The following is a 14799-nucleotide window of genomic DNA, read 5'->3' as shown; positions in this document are numbered from 1 at the left end:
GTCAACTTTTTTTGGGTCTGGGTAAATTTCATGGTCCCAGCTGTCCAGATGATTTGCAGAGGACACCAATATACTGAAGCAACCTGCTGTGAATCTTCATCCAAACAGGTTAATGCATGGCAGGCACCCTGTATGGTTCTCAACAACTTCACAAAAATAAAACAAACTTTCACCAACACTAACTACCTTGAGCTTTCCTCTTCTGGTCTTCTCTTTGACTGTATATACATTATATGATTCTCCTATGTTCATCTAAAACTCTCTCCTTCTCTATGTATATTAATTCTCAACAGTATTAACAAGGAAAGAATTCCATTTTTATGGACGGTGTGTTCTTTAGATGCTGAATTAGCAATCCAAGTACCAAGGTACTGCCATGATTGCATTTAATTTCTTTTACAAACATAATATTAAAGAGGCAACAATAGATTTCCTTCTTACTCCTTTCAACCACTGCCCAAATACACACGTGTAGGTCTGTATATTTACACATGCATTCATACTAACGCACACATGGACACACGCATATGCACACTATTACTTTACGCTTAGACTGTTAATTCCCTTTTATCTCTACGTGTGTCTCATAAATTATATTTCACTTATCTGTCATCCATCTCTGCTTATCAATACCCATCTTTGTCTGATTAGTGTTGTGTGCTGCTCTGGAGTAAATGTATGGAGGGGGAGAGAAAAAAAAAAGTGGAATTAATACAGGTCAATTGGTTACTTTTCTTGATTCCTTCATATTGCCTGTTGCTCTGCCTACTGAACCTTTCTCCTTTCTCAGGGTATTTTTGTGGTGTCAAATACTGCAGCAAGGTTTTGTCATTTCTTTGGAATGTGCACTGCATTGTTGCTGTAATATTGTTGCTGTCATGTTTTCAAACCTCCATTTTAGATGTCTTTGCTAATACAAATTAGAGTAATTTAAAAGGCAACTTACAAATAACTTATTTCTGCATTTTATTACTATCACTTAATTGCTGATTTGCAGACATGAATGGAGCAGCACCATCAAACACCTGTCCTTTTTAACCTTCTAGTCACAAGGGACTCACAGTATTTCACTTCATGCTAAAAAATGGCATCGTTAGCTTTCATATTCGATTATCCAAGTACAGGCTACTTTTCTGACATAGAAAAGCTCAACATTTGATTGCAGGCACACAGAAAATTAAGATACAAGGTATCAGCACAAAATTGGGCATTTTGAACCACAGTGTTGCACCTTATAGAGTTTATAATAATACAGTAATCCTGGGAGATAGCCACATATTCTGCCCTGTGTCTCGGTGCAGAACATTGTGGGGCTCTTGGTGACGAGCTGGCAGACACCGTCCCACCGGTAACTGGGAAGAGATGGAGGCTCCTGCCAGCTAAATTTGTTTCCCAGAAATTCCTGCCACCCACCTCTCAACTGCCACTCCTCCAGCTGTCCTGCTCCTCCATCACATTGCTGCAAAGCCTCCACGGCGCCAGCAAAGAAGTGGCCTTTTATCCTAATTCCTCATGCTATTTCGCTGTACCTCTCTGTGCATGGCTGCAGTGCCCCTTGGGGCGAAGGTAGTGTGAAACCATTCCTTGCACACACTCCAGGCTTTCTTGCACCCATGAAAAATACAGCATTAAGCTGCTTAGGCAACACACCAGTCACGGTTTGCGTCTCCAGACACGACCCTTCTCAAAAGCATATGAGTGAAATGGTGCTTTATTGATTGCAGATCTTTGATAGAAAAAAATAGTCACAAATAGACTATGAATGTCAATAAATACAGTATGGGAATTGTGAATTATTAGGGACATCAGGTTTCCAGCAGATGTTTTTGTCCCGTAACAGAAGCTGATTTAACAAGTCTGCTTACAGCTGGCCTTGGAGCCCCACAGAGCTGAGTCAGCAAGCCGAGGTTTGTGGGGCTGAATCTTCTCTTACCCTTCACCATCAGCCATATAAGTAAGCTTTAATGATTTGAGAGAGCACCTGAATTCGTGCTCAGCACCATAACAAAGAGTGTGCAGTGGTATCATGCTGGAGATGCTGAGGAGAGTGGTTAAGTTGGTGAATTTAAGATGCTGGTTTCCTCCTTCTGGGGAAAGGCTCCCATTTCTTTGTGAAAACAACCCCTATGTTGAATATAGCTGGAGCTGCATTTGCAATAAGATGCCTGCCCTGCAGCTGTGAACCTGCAGGTGCATAAATCTCTAGCATTTATGATAAAATCTGTGTCATGGACGTTTTCTTACCACAGCGGATCAGGGAGAGAAGAAGGAGGAAAGGCTGAGGAAAGGCTGCTGACAGATTTGAGCTGCTTGGGAACACTGGCCACTATTATAAGAAGGTATCCGAGTCCTGCTCTCCCTGGAGCTGGTAATAATTGTGCCTTTTGCTTCCATGGGAATAGACGCAAGGCCTTTGGCTGGCAAATGTTTGCATATAGCCCAAATCAAGTCATTAGTTGCCATGTGTCCAACCTGTATTTTAAGGCCCTCCAGCTGAAAAGTCCATTTGCATATTTATCCCAGCCAGGAACATGGTAATTAAGTCTGTGGCGTTGTACACAACCCCGAGGAAAGTCTGCAATTCAATAGTTCAGAAAGACTCCTGCTGATTTCAATGGGGTTTGGAGCAGTCACAAACTCGGAGGGTGTTTACTGGATCCCAGACAATCCCAGTATTTGCAAGAATGATTAAATTAACACTTCAAATTATCAACGCCTCTGTGATGTGAAAATACCAGCTCCACCTTTTAGACCAGAGAAAAAGCATTACAAAAGGGCTGAAGTTTGCTCTTTGATATGGTCCACTCGTATCGCTATACATCGTACAAGTACACCCAGCCCTTGTGCTTGCCTCGGCTCCCAGCAATGCAGATCATCCCTGTCTGCAGAGGGGTGGGAGAGCAAGGAGATGGGCTTGGACCTGAATAATGTACAAGGCTGTCATCACAGCAGGTAGGGGAAAATGATTACGCTGGAGTTAAACACAAAGGCTTTAGGTTGCCGTTAAAAGACGATCTTGTTAAAAACAAACAAACAGCTATAGAGGCAGGATACTTGAGAGGTAGGCAAGTCTTCCACACGGGGGAAAAATGTCTACGGTAGGAAAAAGACATTTAGCAGAAGTGAAAATCCTTAACTATGTTTCATGGAGATAGGCCAAAAACAGCTCCTGCATCTGGAGTTTTACTTTGCTAAAAGAGATATAACAATCCTTTGTGTAATTCAGAAAAAAACAGTATAAGCTGAAATTTCAACTGCGCCCGTGACTGCAAGTGGGATTTCTTTTTTCAAAGGTCTGAATCACATCTAGTTATTTATTTAATTTAGTTAGTTAGTTATGTTTGTATTTTCAGGGACAAATATTTACCTGCTGTAAATCCCCAAAGTCCTTTTGATTTCAGTGGAGGTGTGCGTTGTCCAAGCCTGTGCACTTCCACAGCATACTTGTGAAACTCCCATCCTTCAGCAGCAGCCTAATGCACCAGCATACCTTCGGCTTGTCTGGTCTGCTTTAACCCCAGCATCTTCGATGCAACTAATAATTGTTTCATTTACATAAAACCGTGGCAAAACCAAGAAATATTGCCAAATATGACAGCCATCTTAAAAGTAAATTGAAAATATCAAGCCTTTTGAAAGGTGGCTCTACCTTCAGCTAAGGTTTAGGTCATTCTACCTTCAGCCAAGGTTCACGCACAGCCATGCGTACACCCTCGCCCATCTCCTCTCGTTCACTGGCCCTCAGATCGCCTTCACCGGCTCCAGTGGGCCACGCAGAGGAGAGGAGGTTTCATGGCACATTGCATTGTTGGATGAAAAGGGGAGGGAAAAAGAGACCTTGTAGAAAGGGAAGAAAGACTGACCCAGAGGCAGCTAAGGACGCCTGGAAGAGACAAAGACGTTGGGTCTGATTCAAAGCCCATTGAAGTCAACGGAAACATTTCAATGGGCCTTGGATCAGACCTGTGCAGTGAAATGAAATGGAGAAATAATGAACAGTTTTGGAGACAAACAAATTGGGAAGTGGTGGAGGTAGATGGCACAGCTGTATAGAAAAAAGTGGTCTGGCAGGAAGAAGAGGGCCTGGGCAGTTGAAAACTCAGATAGGGGTTGGCAGCTAGCAGTGCTGGAGCTTGGCAAATGACCTGAAAATACTGAGAGAGATTTGCTTGCTTGTTTTTTGTAGCGTGCGGTAGCAAACAAGACCCAGAGACGCAAAAGAGAAAAGAGCAGCTGCCTGGCTGATTAGAAAGCAGAGTTAATGATTCCAGCCAAGGGGACCCATCCCAGGGGATTTCCCTTCCCCCTGTCCACTTCTTGCTGGTTTTAGCCAGGAGTTCATTTTTGGCCTCTGAATAACTTTCCCTAAAAATAATACATTCCAGGCAGGTCCTTGTGTAGCAAACTGTGAATGTGACCTAATAAATTCTCAACTGCTCGGCAAAACATCTAGGGCATTTTTTTTTTTTTTTGCAAAAAATAACATTATGTAATGGTTCGCCATGTAACTGTTAAATCCAGATTGAATTCCAGAGCTAAACCAAACCAGCCTCAGATCCTGCTTCCTCATCCCGGTAGAAAATCCTTTGCCTAAGGTTTCTGGGAAATGGGAACATATAGAAAAAAAATCACAACAAACAGAAGTATGAATTTAATTACCAATACTATGCTCCAACCTCAAAGGGGAATGAGAAAGATAATTGCTTAGGGTCTCTGGGTGGAATCCTGTCCCCATGGCCAAGACAACAACCAGTCTAGCCAGCATCTCAATGACAGGAGAGCAATGTGCAGCGTGTTTTCTAGTGTCAGTGATTCTGCGTAGAGTCATAACAGGTAAGTGAAATGGTAATTAAAAATGGAAGGATGTGCTGGCCGGAGGTGAGAACAGGTGGCACGGGGGGAACCTGCATTTTGTTGGGTATAAAATGGCAAGATAAAAATATACAGCAGCAATAAAAGCAATGTCCTCGTGGGGAATTTTTGCAGAAAGCTCCAGATAGAGAAATAAGAATCTGAAAGGGAAAGGTGGAGGGTTTTTTCCCCAAGCTGCATAAAGAAGCCTGGACAATTGAGGAAATGCAAACAGGTTGTTACGATAAAGCAAAACGTCCCGTGGGGAAACAGATTTGAAGTGGCAAATGTGCTTGCAAGGGATAAGTGTGAGCTTTTGAGAAGGAACCGCCGCAACAAAGAGTGGCAGGTATGGTGCTTTCTGATAGAGGAGGGCTGCCAGGGATTCCCAGTGCCAGGAGCCTGCCTGCACCACCACTGCTGACGGCTCTGCCGGGACGATATCAAGCCATTGTCGGTGACAGCCGCGGGGACATCCCGCTTGCTGTCAGTGCGATGGGTTGTTAAGCTCAGAGATGGGAGAGGGGAGAAAAAATCTTGCTCTGGCTCATGGACCTCTCCAACAGTGGAGGTTAGAGGCAGTGTCTCTCAGAAGCGGAGGGGAAACAGGCTTGAGGGTGACCTTAGCTGCAAACAGAAAAATAATTTGGACAGAAAAATCTTTTAGAGACAGCAGAGCCTCTTTGGTCCTCTGCTTGGTTGGTTTTGGTAAATGGACACGCAGCATCTCTGAAATATTTCGTCGGTGTTACAGATGGCTATCTTGACAGAAACGCATCCTCCTTTTAGCTTGGAAAGCCAAGGTTGATTTGGACTTGAAATTTACCTAGTGGATTTACCCTTTCCTTATTAAAAAAACAGACAGGAAGCATCTTAACTTATTTAGAAAGCAGAGAGACTTGAAGTGCTAATACATCAGATGATATTTCTCTTTGACTGGGAGAGGAGAGACTCCCTTCTCCTGAGGTTACAATTCCTTGCTGCCAACTTGCAAGTGATCTTTCCTTCATGCAAATAAAATGATACAGAGATATACCTGAAGATTCTGCTTCTGAGTGCTTTAAGCTATTCTGCCTTTCTTAGATGTGTTTGTTTTGGAGTTTTTGCCTGGTTTCCTAATCAATTTTGAACTTACTGTCTTATTTCATTCAGATAAAATTATCAAAGGCTATGGAACATTCCTCTGCCCCATAAAATGTCTTCTAGCGGGAGAACAGTATTTCGTCGTGCTATGATAGCTCAGATCTTTTGAACCTGTTCACTGATTATTTCTGTAACAGTTTATGAATTAGCATTCCTATGTTTGCTTCTTGCTGCTAAGTTACTCTGCAAGTCAAGAACTATAAGAGGGTGCGTTTTATAGACACATAAACTGAAAATAGACTATTTTAGTATAATTCTATTAAAAATGCAAGCAATCAAAAGGCAAAAATCTGTAGGAATCATTCCTCTCACAAATCATTTTTGGACTAGTTTTAAACTGTAAGACACCAGAGGAGAAAAATGTCTCCCTGTATGTTTGCAAAATACCTACTTCAGTGCAAACCATATTTTGACAGAAGTCTTTGATCTCTATCAGAGTGCAAATGACTAAAAATTAAACATGAGGAAGAGCATAGGGGAAAAGTATTCAGCACAAGCTAGACAAGGGGGGTCTTTTTCTTCTTCATATGAAATGTCATTTTAAATTCTTCCTCATAGACTGGTATTAGGAGACACCACGTTGGTACTGATCCTGCTTTGTCCCCCTCCTCCTCAGTCACCTGCAAGAGGAGATAGGCAGTAGAAATTAGATTAAATGATGTCAAGTGGAGTGAAATCCTCCGACTCTCGGGCATCCACCCACCCGTGCACGGCAGCGGTGGTGGGCATCTGCATGGGGCTGTGCTTGACCCCACAGCCCTTGCGTTGCAGGCAGAAATCAGCATCCACGGAGGGCTCCAGCAATTCATGAATGTATAAATAAAGGAGATTACAGACATTACAGGGAAAAATAAGAAAGGACCTTTGATATCTAGGAAATAAACTGGGCTTAATCCACAACAGATTTAACACTTCGTGGCAATAAACTGTCTCTTGCTATAGCTATACAAGCGTCTTAGCTTATCATGTGTAAATCCCCCTTTTGATAGCAAGCTAATGAAAATACTGGTTGAATAATTTAATAACCCACTCCTCCCTGCTCATGAGAAGGCTCTAATGAGAATAAAAACAGTGTTATATAGGTGAAGGGCGGCAGGTGAACGCTTTATTCCCTGCCAATGCCAGCCTCTTCCCGGATTTCAACAGTACAGTAATGCCCTAATGTCCTGATTTACATTTATATCTTTCAGACATTTGTACATATTCTCAACTTAGAACAGTGCACATGATTCAAACTTAGCCCATTTGTGTGTTTTGGCAGACTTGTAGTGTTAAATAGTAATTTTAAACAGCTCAATTAACACGTTTCTCCATTTTCTGTTCTAAGAAATACGAACAAAGGAGCAGTCCCGTGAAGAACAGAAGTCCGTGTTTATGCTGAGAGCTTTCAGCTTCTAAACGTGCTCTATGGTCCCATAAAAATGTCACTATTTAACACATACAAATTTAGTGACATTCATATATTTAATATTAAACACACACTTAATTTCTTTACTGGATATAGCTTCTCACCTCCTTGCCAGGTAGAGGTCTTGGAGATCACGCTTTTTGGCTCCTCCGTGCGCAAGGCCATGTAGGGAAAGCAGAAAATCAACACAGTCCCATTGGCACAGGCTGCATACCCTTGCAGCAGAACAGGACAGGCTGGCTTGGCAGAGCACTGCACAGATGCACGCAGCTAACCCAGCTTATCAGCTTGCTTTGGGTATCTCTGAATGTCCATGCACGGGGGCGTGGAGACAGCCCCTTAGCTTCACATGATATAATTTGCCATATTCCTTCTATGGCAAAGTACTGGTCACAATATTTTTTAAAATGCTGTAGAAAATTAAAATATCATTTTAAAAGGCATGTAACAATAGCTTGTTGGGATACTACCTATCTCTTCATTATTATAGGTCTATCTTTATAGATTCAGCACTTTCAGTGCTTTTATTTCTAATGGAGTATAAAAAATAATAATAGCTTTTAGGTGTTAAATGCTGGCTTTAGTCCCTGGCTCACAATGAGAGCTTTGCAGGAGGATTTGTTCAGTTCTTCTTCAAATTGCTGCAACATTTCATATTGCACAGCAGATTTGAACCAAATCGAAGTAACAGGGGCTAATGGGAGAATTCAGACCTCTTGGTCTCGGTAGGAAATAGCCGTAGCGAGGGGCTGGTTTGTGCCCTACATTCTGGTGTTACTGTTCTCCACAATGCTGCAATGGTTAAACTTTCTGGTGCACGAGAGCGCAGGTAACCGCACACAAAGCACAGGGTGTAAAACAAATTCTCTTGCTGATAGCCATCTGGAGATCACAGACTTCAGCTCACTCCGACTTATTTTTAGGCACCAAGCTTCATAGTCTATAAGGGCAAAGAGAGGGGAGTAAAAATAGGCCAATTAGTATAATTTCTAAAAAAAATTCCTTAAAGATCTTGAGCAATTGCAAAGGTGACTTTAAAATTTAAAAGGAATGAAAAACAAATGGGCTGGGTAGGAAATTTGGGGCCTCTAAGAAGATCACTTAGCCAATAAATTGCCTTTTTTATTTGAGTATCTTTGAAGTAGCCTCCCTGGAGGGACTATCTTAAAGCTAGCTTTAGTTAGTAGCATTGGGTTGTTAATGGCTTCCGAATGTACCTTCCCTATTTTCTAATCTTACCGTAGCCTCTTACCTTCCCTGCTTGTTTTGTTATATTTTCACTCTTTGTTTGAAGAGCAAAATTAAAACCGTGAAAAGTTTTTTTGTGTAATCACAAGGTGATATGTGACATTATTTCAGACTTGCCATGGTCTGTTCCCGGTTTGTCACACAGACGCACATTAGTTCATCTGCAGCGATGTGAATTTTAGGGAAAGATTTCAGTCCTGCTTGGAAATCTATGTGTCATCAACTCGTTGGACATCTGGTTTCAATTTACAATGTATCTGCCTGAGGGTACATATCACCCCCAGAGTAAATAATAATAATAATGTTAATAACAATAACAATATCTATAATATAGTAATAATAGATGTAAATGAAGTACACGTTCTTGAGTTTCCAATGCGGGAGAAAACAAATTAGAAAATGAATTGCCTGGAGGTTTACATTTACATTGCACGGATGGTTTACATTTTAAGCAACATGAAAACAGACTGCCTTCAAGGAAGACGACGAATATTTTGGGAAGATGTATTTAAACTGAAGATTTGGGGAAATGTTAAAACCAGATGAACTCTGTACACAATAAAAGTGCTAGATCAAGTAATTTGGTTCAGGACCAACTGTGGGTCTAATCATATGAGTAAAATCTATATTTAAAATCAGGGATGGGTAAATGTCTGCAATCCAACGGGGAAGCAAAATGTCTTCTGAAGCTGAGTGCAGATATTTACTAACCAAGGTTAAAAGAAGGTGGCTGGGTGGAATTGCATGTTTGGGGGAATTTTTAGACTGTCTGGCATTCCCATTTCAGTCTGTTTTGTAGAAAGCAAAATCCTTCATGGAAAAATACCAGTTTGAATACCAGGAAGTGAGAGAGACAGAAATTAGTGAAGACACCAGTGATCATAAACTCGCTCACATTTTATACTTTTATTCCAAAAAAAGAGAAGCAGGGGCAGCTCTACTACAGCCTCCACGAGAGTCTGTTGACTGCAGCTTTCACCCAGCTGTCAGAAGTGCAGGTTCCAGCTGCTCCTCCAAAGCAGACACAATTGCAACTTGAACCTCTGGGTCTCATCTCCTGGGCCCTGACTATGTGGCAGTTAAATATTCAGGCATGTGTTTTCCTTCCTCTTGTTTTTCACAGAGAACTTCAAGAGGTCTCAAGGTCCCCTTCATGCAGACCATGATGTAGAAACCACACAGGTAAAATTCCCAATTCACAGCAAGACAGAGAGCAGCAGCAGAAACTGCAATAGCAGCTCTTCCGTCGTTGCAGGTCATTGGGAGTCACTGGGGAGGGTGGACAAGCACAAAGGCTGGTAAAGAACAAATGCCTTTGGGTGTCCCGGCTTAGGGTGGTTGAGCATTGCTTTAGAAGGTGGTCAGGAAAAGTAGTAACTGGGTGGCATGAGGTGCTGCTTCTCAGAACAAGTCCTCTGCTGTGGGATACAAGTTTGTTCATGAAGTGAGACCCTAAGTAGCACTGTGATCGTAGTATGAATAAGCATGACATGGTTTTTAGGCAGTTTATACCTAGATGTGTACGCATGTAAAAGGAAAGGGGAAAAAAATTTAAAATGTTTATTGCTATAGAAATATAGCAAAGGGAAAATATAGGAAAGGAAATCAACTCAGAATATGTTTAAAGAAATGCTGACAGAACCATGGATAGTGTTCACATTTCACTGCCAAGTAAAATTACAGAGCAGGAAAGCTACCAGGTGTCCTGGTTTCGGCTGGGATAGAGTTAATTTTCTTTCTAGTAGCCAGTATAGTGTTATGTCTTGGATTCAGTATGAGAAGAATGTTGATAACACACTGATGTTTTCAGTTGTCGCTAAGCAGTGTTTAGACTAAGTCAAGGATTTTTCAGCTTCTCATGCCCAGCCAGCAAGAAGGCTGGAGGGGCACAAGAAGTTGGGAGGGGACACAGCCAGGGCAGATGACTCAAACTGGCCAAAGGGGTATTCCAGACCATGTGATGTCATGTCCAGTATATAAACTGGCGGGAGTGGGGCTGGGAGGGATCCCTGCTCGGAAAGTAACTGGGCATCAGTTGGCGAGTGGTGAGCAATTGCATTGTGCATCGCTTGTTTTGTGTATTCCAATCCTTTTATTAGTATTGTCATTTTATTATTGTTATTGTTATCAGTATTAATTTCTTCCTTTCTGCTCTATTAAACTGTTCTTATCTCAACACACAAGTTTTACCTTTTTCACTGGGTGGAGGGGAAGTGAGTGAGTGGCTGCATGGTCAAAAATCTATTCAAGCTAAAGGAAATATAATTTAAAAATTAAACTTATCTAAGTGAGGCCAAGAAGGAAAGGATTCTGGAAGGTGGGAATATATGGTGCCATCTCTGAGAACTGCAAGAAAATTGGAAAAAAAGTAAACAGATCTTGAAATAAATTGAGTGCTTCAGAATAGAAGATCACTTTCAAAAATGAAAACATGAATAATTACAGAAAAAGGATGAGAACCAGAGTAGCATTTGAGGTCGTTTTCCATGACACTGAAAGATTAGTATCTACATTGCCATGTTCCTGTACACGTCATGAAGTTTAGACATCATCAGAGACAAAATACGTGAAAACAGAATACATGAACAACAATACAAACAGGAAATGTCCTTGATCCAGTCAAATATTTAGTTGACTTTGGGCAAATTAAGACCAAACATTAATTCTCCAAGAAATGATGCAAATGTCTTCTGGAAATGAAACATGAAGCAGATGCGCTGTAAGTGAATGTCATACTTTGCCAGATAGCTACTTATAATGGCCAGTTTTGACATACAAAAAAACCTACTGAGATAATGTTGGGCATCCTGAACTAGTTTACCTTCAAGAAAAACATAGGAGGAAAAAAATGCAAATAAGTATATTTTAATCCCCCTATGAGAATATAGAGGTATCACTTGTAAAAATGAATTGATTTACTGTACTATAGCTAAGGTATTTGCAAAGACTTAAACAAGAGGAGATGTGGAAAGACCCAATTAAAGACACTTAGAAGTCTGGATTACCGCTTTGTGTGTAACTGGGAACTGTGGAGGTGACAGGACCATGGAGGAGGTTGAAAGGTCCCAGTCTCACCATGGCACGGTTCTGGAATGGGACCACAGTCGTGGAGAAGGGCTGGTGTTATTCATGTGGTGAACACGGAAATTAGGCAGCCAGGCCTGGCAGGGAGGTGCCTGGGTAGAGTGCCTCTGGGCAGATCTCACAAAATGAGGAAATCGGACAGTATTCTGTCAGATGAAATTCCACTTATTTACAAATTCATTTACACTAGAAGTTACAAACTAAACTATGTATCCACTCTTCTGGAATCTGAATTTCTTGTGAATTTCTGAGGGAAATTATTTAGGCATCACTGTGGACAGCTCAGTAAAGACATCTGCTCGAATTCAATATGTAGCAGCAGTCAAAATTGTAAATTAGATGTTAGGCTGCATTAAGAAGTGAATGGCTATAATACAGAAAATATGGTACCATTTATAAATCTGTGAAACAGACCTGGAGACTGAGAGCTTTCGGTTTGTTCTCTTGATCTCAAAGAAAGAAAAAGAAAGAAAGAAAAACCAGAAGTCTCAGGTGGCAACAAGGGATCATAAGAGTTACAATGAGGAAACATTTAAAATTGGAGTCCTTGGAAAAGAGGCTTTAATTTATAAAGAGGAAAAAACAAGCATGCAGGTAAAGGCAGAAACATACACCGTAATGGAAGCTCAAATGAAAATCAGATATTCTCATATTGCTTTTTTCTCCAGAAGCATTTCTATGGTATTTGAAAGCAAGGCATTTCTAGTTAACAAATGCAAGCTTTAATAATTCTACTTTATATTAGAGATCAACTAGAGCTGCTGACATGAGGTCCGGTATTTCAAATGTTTTTGGTCACTCAGTGTTTGTAACAGGAAGAAATGTTTCAGGAAAACTTCAATTCTTCTCACTTTTAACACTTTTCACGTTTCTAGGGAAATTCGCAAAAGGCTGATTTGTATAAGTTCAAAAACTCTCTTTAATTAAAAAGCCATCTTTGTGAATGCAAATGAATACATCAAAAACTCTCAGAAGTCCACACAACTAATAATTAATCTAGATTTCAAGGACTCTCTAACACTATTACATCATGAATACCTCCTTCATTCAAGAATGGGCATCCTTCTAGCAATTAAAAGAAAAAGTTAGAAGATAATTAGACACAATTCTCATCACAATATTTTACACAGGTATATGATTTTGAAATTAGGTCAAGGGAGGGAGGGAAAATGGTGTTTCATTACAGAGGCTCTAAGAAGCAGAATTACCTCATCATAACTTCCAAGTAATCTGTTTTTCGAAGTTGTCATTGTAATGAACCACCATTGTTAATAAATTAGGAAGCCAGGGAAAACCTTACAGCGTATGGATAAACTGGGTGCAGTCTGACATCTGTCTTTATCAAAAAGGTGCCAATAAAATTGCTGAAAAGTTCATACGTTACAAAATATGCAGACAATACATTGCTTATATACTGTGGTGATGGGCCATATAGAAAAAAGCTGATTGCTCCCTAAATGTCTCATTTAAACAACAGCAATTACAGAATAAACCTTGGATACCAAAGCAATTATGTCAAAATATATCAAAGTACTTGCACTCCCTGAAATAATAGGGGAAGGGATAGATGTAATTTATTTTAATGGACCGGCAGAGGTAATAAAGAATTGCTTAATGTCATTCTTCACAGATTTAGATCTTTATGATAAGGTTTTTATGAAATGGAATATATAACCCAAATAAAGTGAAACCAGATTTAAAGAAATTGCCCATCAATAGCACTTTCACAAGTTTGGGGGTTTTTTCCTTCAGTCTGGGTTTATCTGTTCTTAAAACCAATTGCTGAAGTTCACACAGCCTTACAGTGATGGTAATAATAGGTACTACAGCCAGATCGTTCTCTGAGTGATCAAAAGTTATTTTCTATAACTGATAGTATGGTCTGGTGGAAGATAATATTCAACAGCCCAGGCAGGTCTCAGGAGTACTGGCATCACAATTCTGGTACTGATTTTGTTACTGATTTGCTGTTTGACCTTAGACATGGCACGTGAGCTAGTATTAAATCAGTGTAACTAGTACCAAGATGACAGAGTTTCACACAGCTTTAATTAATGTCTATGAAGAGCTTGAGAAAGCCCTGATGAAGCCTGCTAGGCTTTCTAGAAGTCCAAAGTATTATTGATTAAATACTCTGAAGTTTTGACAACATCCAAGCAAAGGTGAATATACATAGATAACAACATTTCATTTATATTTGGGGTATGTTTTCATCAGAAAGAGCATTTAACTTTTAATTTTGATATTCAGAATTTTTAAATAGAATATTTCTAAGATAAATATTTTTTTAAATACACAATACACATTATACTGTGTGTATAAACATATATTTACTGCATTCTGTTATTTTATCTATGAACATCACATCAAAATTTGGAGGAAAAAAATTCATTTCCTGCTCTAAAGGAACAGTTTTAAAACTCTTCTCGATATTCCACTGCATGGTCATCCTGCTGAGCATTTAAGAGATTTCAGCAGTAACTTGATAGGGAGCTTTTTGTACGAGCAGCTCAAAGATCTATAGGGCAACCTAGCACGTGACAAGATGAATATTAAGTCTGTTAGTGCCGAGTGTGTCATTTCCTAGGGCTGAAAGCAAAACTGTTTCTGATACTTTATTGAAAAATCTTTTAAAATCTCTGCTGTGATCTGGTCTAGATTGCAGTGAGGTCAATGGGAGGATTCCTAAGTGACTTACTGGGGCTGAGTCTTTGGTAGCGAAAAGCTAAAACCTCCAAAGCCACAAGGAGACCTGAAGAATCATTCTCCCTGGCTTCACTTTCAGAGCTGCATTTGCTGGCAAGCAGTTGCATTTATCAATCTGGAATTTTACTACAAGATCTAGGCACATGGCAGGGGTTGGTTTTAAGAAGCCTTGCAAAGCCAAAGACATACCGCAGCATCAAGGGTGTCTGAAGAAATGTGACCAAGCCACCCTGACACTAATAACCAACAAATTTCATGCAGCCTGGGTCCTCATACGACAACCTCTGTCTCTGCTCATGCTCCCGGAGGCACCACCGTTCCTGTGCCCCCACCAGACCAAAAGGCTGTGTGTGCAGGCA

Source organism: Harpia harpyja, chromosome 7 (assembly GCF_026419915.1).
Source record: "Harpia harpyja isolate bHarHar1 chromosome 7, bHarHar1 primary haplotype, whole genome shotgun sequence".
Taxonomy (NCBI): Eukaryota; Metazoa; Chordata; class Aves; order Accipitriformes; family Accipitridae; genus Harpia; species Harpia harpyja.
Note: the sequence above shows the minus strand (reverse complement) of the source record.